General features: G+C 32.2%; 1 long non-coding RNA gene across 1 annotated transcript; it reads left to right on the forward strand.

Annotated features, from left to right (window-relative positions):
• The first annotated feature begins 2629 nt into the window (after positions 1 to 2629).
• Positions 2630 to 4285, forward strand: LOC140694101 (uncharacterized). The gene is made up of 3 exons (XR_012069852.1): positions 2630 to 2900; positions 3545 to 3686; positions 4026 to 4285. It is a non-coding gene; the product is annotated as an uncharacterized lncRNA (long non-coding RNA).
• Positions 4286 to 10693: the final 6408 nt, after the last annotated feature.

Raw genomic sequence — 10693 nt, forward strand, 5'->3', positions numbered from 1 at the left:
TGATGAAAGAAATTAAATCTGATCCAAAGAAATGAAAAGATGTCTAATGTTAATGATGTGAAACTATGTGGTTGAAACAAACATACAACACAAAGCAATCTACATTTAGTGTGATTCATTTCAAAATACTCATGAGATTTTTCCATTTAATAGAAGAAATAATTTCAAAATTTATATGTAACCACAAAGATCATGAATTGACAAAATAATTTTTAAAAAGTGTATTAAATCTAATAGTGTAAAATACTCTGATGTTAAAGTGTCCTCTAAAGCTTTAGTAATTTAAAAAACAAGATACTGGATCAAAAACAGACACCCATCAATAGAAGAGAATAGAGCAACCAGATATAATCCCTCACACCTATGATCAATTAACCCATGAAAAAATACATGAAAAAGCAAGAGCATAAAATGAAGAATAGACATTCTCCTGAATACGTAGTGCAGGGGAGATTGAACATGTGAAAGATAGATTAGAGTATTTCCTTACATTGTATACAATCTATGAGCACAGAATATCTTTTATTTATTTTGTTTACTTATTTTTCTTGCACGTGTAATATATAGATCTATGTTTAGACCTTTTATTTCACTTATCAATTTTATTCCTTTTTTATTCTTTTTGGTATAAATATACACACAATTATTTTCCTCATTTCTCTTTCTGATAATTTGTTGTTAGCATATAAAAATGCAACATATATTTGTATATTGATTTTGTATTCTGCAAGTTTACTAAGTTTTTTGACTATTTCTAACAGTCACTGGAGGAGTATATGGTATTTTCCATCTATGTATAATTATGTCATCTGTAAAATTTGTACTACCTGTTTACAAGTTGGATGCCTTTTATCTTTTTTCTTGACTAGTTTTTCTGGCTAGGACTTCTAGTAGTGTAATTTAGGACTTGTGAGAATGAGCTACTTTTCTGTAGTACTGGACCAGAGGAAAACCTTCCTGTATGTTCACATTGAACTTGATGTTAGTCATGGGTGTTTCATATATGGATTTTATTATTTTTAGTTATATTCTATCCAGAGAGAATTTGTTAAGAATTTATTGTATACAAAAGTTAAGATCAGTTCTGTCAATAATTTTCTTACATTTTTTGAGATTGTTACTTTTGAATTCTCTGTTTTGTAAGGGATGGTATCACACTTTTTGATTTGTGTATGTAAAATAATATTTATGGGTCTGGAATAAATCACAGTTAACTGTAGTTTATAATACTTATAAAATGTAATGAATTCTGGTTGCTAAAATTTATTTATAATGGAATATACACATACAGAAGGAAAAATTTACATTGTAGCTTTAGTGTATATTTATTTATTTAAAAAGTTTTTCCCTCATTTTGAATTTGGCTTATGTTTAATGGAATTTATTTCTAAAAAAAATATAACTTTTGGTAGAACTGGATTTACTACAGTTTACTGATACAGCTCATAGCTATTATTTACATTTAGTGCACAAAAGAGATGCCTTAAAATGCCGTATTATACTAACAATGACAAATGTTTCAGGAATGGGAAACATATTGCTTCCTAAAATGCATTACCAGTTCTTTTGCACCCCAACCCACATATACTGTTATTTCCTTGTTTTTTGATTGTTTGCCCCTTAATGGAGTCACTGCTTATAGAAACCAGGACTTTGTGCATAACTGTATTTATCAAAGACATTTTCAAACACTTAACAGAAGCAACAAATATATGGATTATAAAAATGAAAGGAAAATTTATTCCTTCTAGGGACTGAAAAACCTCTGAGTGAAAGAATGGTAAAAATAAACATTTGTAAGGTACCGTAAGATTTTCTCTTGTGTTATTTTAAAGTAGAATATTAAATTTCATTTGTTTTAGTTATAGCGCTGAATTACAAATTAAAACAAAAATTCTCCCCTTTGGGATTTCTTAAATTTGATTGATTATTTTAATCTAATTTTAATTCATATATATTTACCATTTATTTATAAACATAACAAATAAATTGATATTTTTTCTGCTGAAGTTTTAAATATAGAGCTACTTATTGTAAAGTACACAGATAAATAAATACTTCCGTTTCCAAATCAAATTTTGTTTCACTTCAATTACAAATGATAATAAAATAGTTATACCTTTTCTGCACAGGTTTTAGACAAATTTCAAGTTAAATACCAAAACTTTAAAATTATTTTACTTATTTTTTTCATATGTATACTCTGTTCACCAATCTGGTGTAAATTTGTGTACAAAAGGAAGGAGATTGGTTTCATTTCATAGACCCCAAATTAAATTATTTAAAAAGATTTTGTGGGGAAATTATTTCCACATCACACTATAAAATTAAACATCCTATATGTTTCATTTTAACTGGATGAATGAGAAGGAAACACTGGCTGAATGTTCCACTTGAGTTGCTAGGAGACCTGTCATTTTGTGATGTCACAGCCTCTCAGGTTGAGAACCACTTTGATGGCCTAACAGTTTAACTTGCAGGCCTGCTAAAGCAGCATTTGAAGATGCAGTGCTCAAAATCATGCAGATTAGAAATGAAGCTGTAGAAAAATTTTTTGAGATGGAGCATATTTCTTCAGAAATTCAAGATGTGTCTCCTTAAGTTGGACCAACTGGTTCAGGAAACTCTGGTAGATCTCTATTGTGTGATCAAACATTCTCTGCACACTTGGACTTGTGGTCTGTGATTGAAGAAAATGCTTTTCAGACTTTGTCTGAAGAATCCTTGATAAAAAGGCCATGTTACACACATTGTGTCTCGGAACCAAATGAAGATAATGATTTTTGTCCTCTGACATTCCCAAGAAAACTCTGGAAAATGGCTGGGAGTGACCAATTTAAATCCATCTGGTGGGATGATAATGTAACTTCCATAGTGATTGATGAAGATGTCTTTAAGAAGTAAGTTTTGAAAAGAAAGGCCCCTTTCAGAATATTTGAAACTGGAAGTATGAAAAGTTTAGTTAGACGGCTTAACCTTTATGGGTTTAGTAAAGTGAGGCAGAATTTTCAAAGATCTGCTTATCTAGCTGACTTTCTGGCACAAGGAAAAGAAGTCTCTGTTTTAAGCAAGGTATTCAGAAATTTTAGTTCCGATTTGGTAACTTATGCATAAAATTTTATTTTGTACATCAATCAATGGCAATATAAATGTAAAGCTTGATTTTGAAAATTGTATAAAACTACAAAGGTTAAAATCCTTATTTTTCTAAAAATGATGACAGTGCATTAACTATTCAAGATTATGAGAAACTTTGCTTGCAACTATGAATCTTATCAGAAATCTAAATAAAGCTATTAAAGCTGCTTTTAAAAAGTGGCATTCTCCGTTACTGCAAATGCTAACGTCTTAAATTTGATGACTGTACTATTTAAATGTGTATTTTCCAAACAAGGAACTTCAAAATATCGTCAGCAATGTTCATATTTTGATGATATTATCTTTGCATTGTAAACGTGAAATCTGAGGTTTTATAGGTTAGGCTTATTGTAGTGTTGTATTTTGTTCTAATATATTATTAAAAATCTTTCTTTTTTTGTTGTAGCTGCAGTTCTACCATAATCCAAATTTTAAAAGGGCCTGTCACAAGCTTTTAGTGAGAATTAAAAGAAGAATTGGGATTAAAAATGCCTCTCTGGTATCTTCATCGTCTCAAGATTTCAACAAGAAGCTCTTTAAAGGAGGAGGTAATGTTGGTAAACATAATTCTGATTTTGTGTATGACACTAGTGGAGAAAGTGCATTTTTACCTTCTCCAAATTTAAACATGGCTCTAATAAGGAAGCCCTCTACTAGCCACATAATTGATGATACAACTACCCCAATCAAGGTGATTTTTCTCCTCTATCATCAATGTCAGTTAGACCACCAGAACAAATTGCAGTGGATCAAAGTGCTATTTTCAATCAGTTGACCACTGTCCATGAGCACTCTCAAAGCAGCTACACTGAAGCAAATGGCCGTGTTTTGAACTTCATTACAACTACAAATTCTACTCTAAGTACAGCATCTTTTCTCCCATACAGAGCAATTATTTTGGACTGATTGTGGAGCCTTGTACTTTTCCAAAAAGATATCACAACATATCTGCCAATGAAGGTCATTTTTCTAAATTTCAACAAGGGAGAACACCACGGTTTCTAGTGCCATTGATAGCTGATACATCAGCTACATCTCTTTCAAGGCCAACTCATCAGACATCTTCAGGTTATGAATGTCATCCTAATAACAACTGATCTATCAGAGGACTACCAGATTATGCAGGATAACAAAGATTAAAATTGATGTTGGCAAATGTCGACAAATATCTGCAATTTTCTTATTTGAAAAATAAACATAGTTGTGTACATTTATTATCTTTTTTTTTAAAAAAAATGGATTAATGAGTTAAACGGGAGACTAAGTTACCATTTAAAGAAAAAAAGAGATATTTGATTGATATGATCATTCGATGGAACAATATGGGTGTAAATTTAAATAATTTCTGTAAGGAAAAGAGGAAAATGGAAGAATTTGTAAAAAGACCAAAACATGGAGAGAGGGAAAATTACTAAGTTGTTTCTGGTTCATCCTGGAAAGTATTAAATGTGTTTAGTTAGGATATGTTGGAACAGGATATAAATGCAGGAACCGGCCCAGGAATCATGGTCTCTATTATGTCATCTCTGGTATCATAAAAGTCACATGATGTATTCTCAGATGGCACATTCAGAATGTGGTAGAACTTAAGAAGTAATTTTATCTATTGTCTTCTTTGTGCTGTTTTCAAAGCATTCAAATTGGTGGTTTCTTTTCCTCCCCTCAAGAGTCTACACTATATTTTCAAGTGAATATTTTATGTTTCTTTTTTGTTCCAGCCAAAGACATGCTTACATCCTCAGGGTGGCACATAATGCCTTTCCAACTCTAAGCCCACAAACTCAACAGAGTTTAGTCATTTCATTATACATCTGGCATCTGACTAATTTGACATATCCTTATGTTTCACTGTTTCTGGAGATACATCCAGGCAAATGCTTATCAATCATATTAAATCCAACCTCAGAACTTTTACTCAAGCTCATCCTTGGGCAAAGGATGTCCTCCTTTTACCTATTTAGATTTTTCCAGTCTCAGCACAGAAATCACCTCCTCCAGATATTTTCTGTCTATCCCCCTTTCCTTGTCTAACTTGCATACCAGCACTGTAAGCACAGCACATGCCACAGGATGCATTATAGTATTTAGTGAATGAAAAGTACATGTTTACTTTAAGCAAAATCTACTTTCCTGAAACAATAAAACTCTCATGGTTTTCAAACTGTTTCGTTATGGTCTTTACTCTTCACCACAATCTTGCTCTTTTCGTAGCCCAAGGACTAGTCACTCAACACAGTAATTGGAGGTAGGTACAGAAGACAAAGTATTATTTTCTTCTTAATTCATGCCTCCAGAGGCATAAAGCATTCCATTCTCATTTGCTGGATTTTTTCCTGTCACTTCATCATCCATCCACCTCAAAATAGCTGATATTCTTCCCCATTCTAATAATTATACTGCCTTCTAATTAATTGACTTCTTAGAATCAGAGCTTTGTCCAGAAGAGACCCTGCCATTGCAAACATTTAATGTAGATTTATACACCCCAAATAACTTGTGCCCCTTCTAACATTCACACAAGAACTATCTAAAAGGTACTAGCCCCTTGGTTGGGGTGGTCATATTCAGTAACTAAATTGCAATCTAAACTGTGTGGACTAAAAAGAGGTGAGGGTGGTAGAATTAGAAATTTGTGCAACTGCAAGAATACCAAATTTTTGCAGATATTAGGAAATATAATATATTCATGGAAGACTTTGTCTATTTCCCATTAATTTAAAATAAAAGGTGAAGCATTATCAGAATTTGAAATGAGCTGAAATTCTGGAAAAAGTGTAGGCAAGGAGAGGGAGCCTAAGTCTTCTGCTCACAATCATGCAGCCAGTGTCAGCTGATAAGACTGGAATGACAACATTGAGTCCTGAAAATGTGTCACCAGTTGTGAAGAAAGACTGTGAAAATCTGGAGAATGGTCAAATTGGCCAGGGTAAGCTCTAGCAACATCCCACCAATATGACCTTTACCAAGAGAAGAAAAGAGCCCACTTGCAGCAGGAGATCAGTGTCTGGACAGCAGCGGTTTTTCCTATAACAGAAACATCAAGCTTTAATGTTTGTCAGCTCAAATCTAATGGTGGCTATGTTGTTGCTTAAATTAGCAGTCTGGGGTTAAGATGGGCTGGTTCAGCAGCTTGTTTCAAGCTCTCTTATCACACAGTGGGTCTTATAGTGATCATCATAACAAGGTTCTACACTGATTAGTCAAAAGCTACAGTTTACTTTCAAAATTAGAAATCCTAAAGAAGTTTATTGTTTGTCCATCTCTAGTTTTCTACCTGAGAAATCTAGACTATTGGCAAAAGTACAAAAGTTGGCTGGTGCTTTGAAAACTATTCTCTGAGCTCTGCCCACTGAATTCTTCCCACTTAATACTACAAATCTGTCTACCACTCTGTGTGTGTGTGAAGATGGATTGTTAAGCAGTAACTAAGTTTGTCTTAGTTGAGTCATCAGTGAATCATTCCTTTGTACCTTTCAGAATGTCTGTGAATTAAGAGTTTCATTGAGCCACCAGATTCTCTTCCGATCAGGGAAAGGTAGATTATAGTTCTCCCAGTACACTGTTAACTGTTCATTGAATCCCGAGCTAATGCTAGGGCCAAGCCACTAAACCCTTGAATTGGACTGAGGCATATACATTCTCCAATCCCCAGAGCCCATTACAGGACTGTGTCTCCTTTTTAATTTAAGCTTATGTCCAAGAATTTTTTCTTTTAATTCTCATTGTTGACATGACTTATTTTGGCTTTGAACACCCGTTGACAAGTTTATAGAGTTTGAACTGCTGATATATTCCCGTTCAACTACAAATACCAATAACCTTTCTTTCGTTGGACTACCTGGAATACAGTGAGCATAGTCATTATTTTGAAAGCAGTCCTCAGTCCTGATAATGCAGAACATTTACAGTTCTTTGCCAGCACTTGAGCGAGGGTGTTTCTTGTGGATCCCAGGGATTATCTTCACATCCCCTAATGCAACCATGAGAAAACACCATATTGTTATCCAAAATCAAGTTTTTGTCAGTATTGCATTCCCATTGCAAAACAGTTAAGAATTGTAGGAGTTCTGAGATTTTACCATGCTGAGATTTTTAGCAACCTAGCATGTTCCTTTCTTACTGATGTTGTTGGGGAAATGAGACCTTTGGTCAGAGACAGTGAACATTATCACTCACAGCAAACGCAGCCATGGTTAAATTTGTAGCCATTCCCTAATCTCAGATGAATACACAGAGTGAAATTTTGATGCCTACAGAATCAGTGGGCTGTTAACATGAAGAAAGTTTAATGCATGGTAAAACACTATTTATATTAGTATCTTTATGTATAATTTATCAGAATCACTTATTTATTAGTATCTTTATCTAGGATAAGTCTATCATGACTCAAAATTACTTGCTGCAAAAACAATCATGAGAAATGACATGGGAAACAATGATCATTGTTTTTCCATTTTTCCTTCTGCTTTTATTGAGATATATTTGACATAACACATTGTGTAAGGTTTGGTTCACAGGGTAGATATTTGAGTTACATGTATAATAAAGTAAATATTATAGCAAATTTAGGGAGAACACATTATCTCCTTTAGATACAATATTAAAGAAATACAATTTGTCTTTTGGTTGTGATGAGAATCCTTAGTGTCTGCTCTCTTAACAACATTCATATATAACATAAAACAGTATTAATTGTATTTACCATGTTAATACGTAGCATCTCTTGATCACGTTTATTTAACTGCTGGAGATATGTATCTTTCGAATGCATTAATGTAATTCTGCTTTCCCAACCCCTGCCTCTGTTAACTACAAATCTGCTTTTTTTCTATAAGTATGTTTGTTTGTTTTTGAAGTGTACTTTAATGTATAACACTGTGTTAGTTTCTCTTACATAACAAAATGTTTGCAAATTTTAATACATTTCAAACTGATCACAATAAATCTAGTTATTATATGTTGCTATTTAAAGATATTTCATAGTTATTGACTATTCCCCGTACAGGAATTTTCTTGTCCCTGACTCATTTAATTTGCAACTGGAAAATTTTCTCTCTTAGTTTTCCTCAACTCTTTCTTTTTCTTCACCACATTTCCCTCCTTCTTGTGAACAACCTATTTCTTTCTGTATCTATAACTCGTTTTCTGTTTTGTTATGTTAATTTGTTTTAAATTCCAAATATGAGTAAAATAATTCAGCATTTGTCATTATCTATCTGACTTGTTTCACTTAGCATATTACACTCTTGGTCTACCCATTTGTTGCAAATGGCAAGAACTTATACATTTTAGAGCTGAGTTATGACCCATTAAAATTTTATGTGTGTGTGTGCATATATATATATACAGTGAGCATATATATATACATATTTAGAGTGTATGCATATATAGATATACAAATATAGATAAATCTTTAGTTAACAGATGGTTAGATATATACACTATTAACAGACATTTTCTTTTCTTTTTTTTTACATTTTTATTGATTCATAATCATTTTACAGTGTTGTGTCAGATTCAACAGACATTTTCTTTATCCATCATTTTTTGATGAGCAATTAGTTTTCTTCTATGTCCTCGCTATTGTAAATAATGCGGCAGTGAGTATAGGGTTGAATATATCTTTTCTGATTAGTGTTTTTATTCTCTTGGAATAAGTATCCAGATATGGAAATGTTGGATCATATTTCATTTTTAATTTTTGGATAAAACTCTACAGTGTTTCCACAGTGGCAGTACAAATTTACATTCACTCAAGCCATGGATCAAGGTTCTTTTCCTTACATCCTCACCAATATTTATATTTGTTACTAGTTTGATCATTGTCATTCTGACAGGAGTGACATAAAATCTCATTGTGTTTTGGACTTGCATTTTTCTGATGGTTTGTGATGTTGACCATTTTCATGTGCCTGTTGATTACCTTTCCCTCAATGTATGTTCATTTTTTGAAATGGGCTTTATGACCATAACTGTTTGATTTCATTTTTAGGCATTCTGTTGTGTTCCAAAATTCTGTTTGTTCTGTGCCACTTCTATATTCATTACTGCAGCTTTGTATTATAGTTTAAAATCAGGGACAGTGATACTTCCTCTTTGTTCTTTGTCAAAGTTGATTGTATTTTTAGTTTGCTTGTTTTGTTTTGTTTTGTTTTGTTTTCTTTTTTACTGATTTCAACTATTTTGTGTTTACATGTAAATTTAAGATTTATTTTTTGTAAGTGTCTGAAAATGCACTTTGTATTTTGATAGGCACTGAATGTAATTTGTGTATTTTCTTGGCTAGTACTGTCATTTAAACAATATTTGTTTCCTAATATATGAACACAATATATCCTTTCATCTGTTTGCGTTATCTTCAATTTCTGTTATAAATATTTTATAGTTTTCTGAGTACAGGTATTTTACCTCATTGTTTGGATACATTTCTTGATTTTTTTGTTTTTTGTAATGCAACTCTAAGTGAGACAGTTACTTCACTTCCTCTATCTGTTAGCTTGTTGTTAGTGTGTAGAAATGCAAGATTTCTGTATGTTAATTTTACATTCTTAAATTTTACCAAATGCATTGATAAGCCCTAGTAGTTTTGTGGCGTCTCCTTTAGGATTTCTGTTTAAAGTATTTCATCTGCAAACAGATACTTTTACTCCTTTTCTGAAATAGCTATATTTTATTTACTTTTATTTTGGATAGCTATGGCTAGAATTTCCAATACTATACTGAATAACAGTGGTAAGAGTGATCATTCTTCTCTTCTTCCTTCTCTTACAGGAGATGCTTTCAGGTTTCAATCAATGAGTGTCATGTTAGCTGAATTTTTCTCATATATGACCTTAACTGTGTTGAGGTATGTTTCCTCATGCCCAATTTGAGGAGAAATTTAATCATAAATAGTTACTGAATTTGTCAAACCATTTTATGACTCTTTTGAGGTGACCATATAATTTTTATTTTTCAATTTGTTAGTTTGGTGTAACATATTGATTAATTTGTGGGTAATGAAACACTTTTGCATCCATGGAATAAAAGGGACTTAATAATACTGTATAATCCTTTAATGTTTTGTTTGCTTTGCTAACAATTTAGTGATGATTTTTGCATCTATGCTTATCAGTAGTATATAACCTGTAATTATATGAGATATTTTTTCCTCTTTTAATAGTAATGTGATACACAAATGTGGGGTAGGAAGCCTTACTTCCTCTACAAATTTTTGGAATTCTCTGTGAAGTATAGGTAATAGCTCTTCTCTAAATGTTTGGAAGAAATCACCTGTGAATTTGCCTAGGCCTGAAATTTTGTTTCTTGGGAGATTTTGTTTAATTACTTATTCAATTTCATTAGTGATAATCTGTTAATATTTTCCATTTCACATTCCATCCTGGAGATTATGTCTTTCTAAGAAATTGTCCATTTCTTCTAGGGATTCCATTTTAATTGGCATATAATTTGTTGTATCATCTTATGATGCTTTCTGTTACTTTGATATTAAGCTGTAAATTCTCATTTATTTTGGAGCTTTTTAATCTGTACTCTCTTTTTTGCTCATGAGTCT

This window comes from Vicugna pacos, unplaced genomic scaffold (assembly GCF_048564905.1).
Source record: "Vicugna pacos unplaced genomic scaffold, VicPac4 scaffold_20, whole genome shotgun sequence".
In the NCBI taxonomy this organism is placed as follows: Eukaryota; Metazoa; Chordata; class Mammalia; order Artiodactyla; family Camelidae; genus Vicugna; species Vicugna pacos.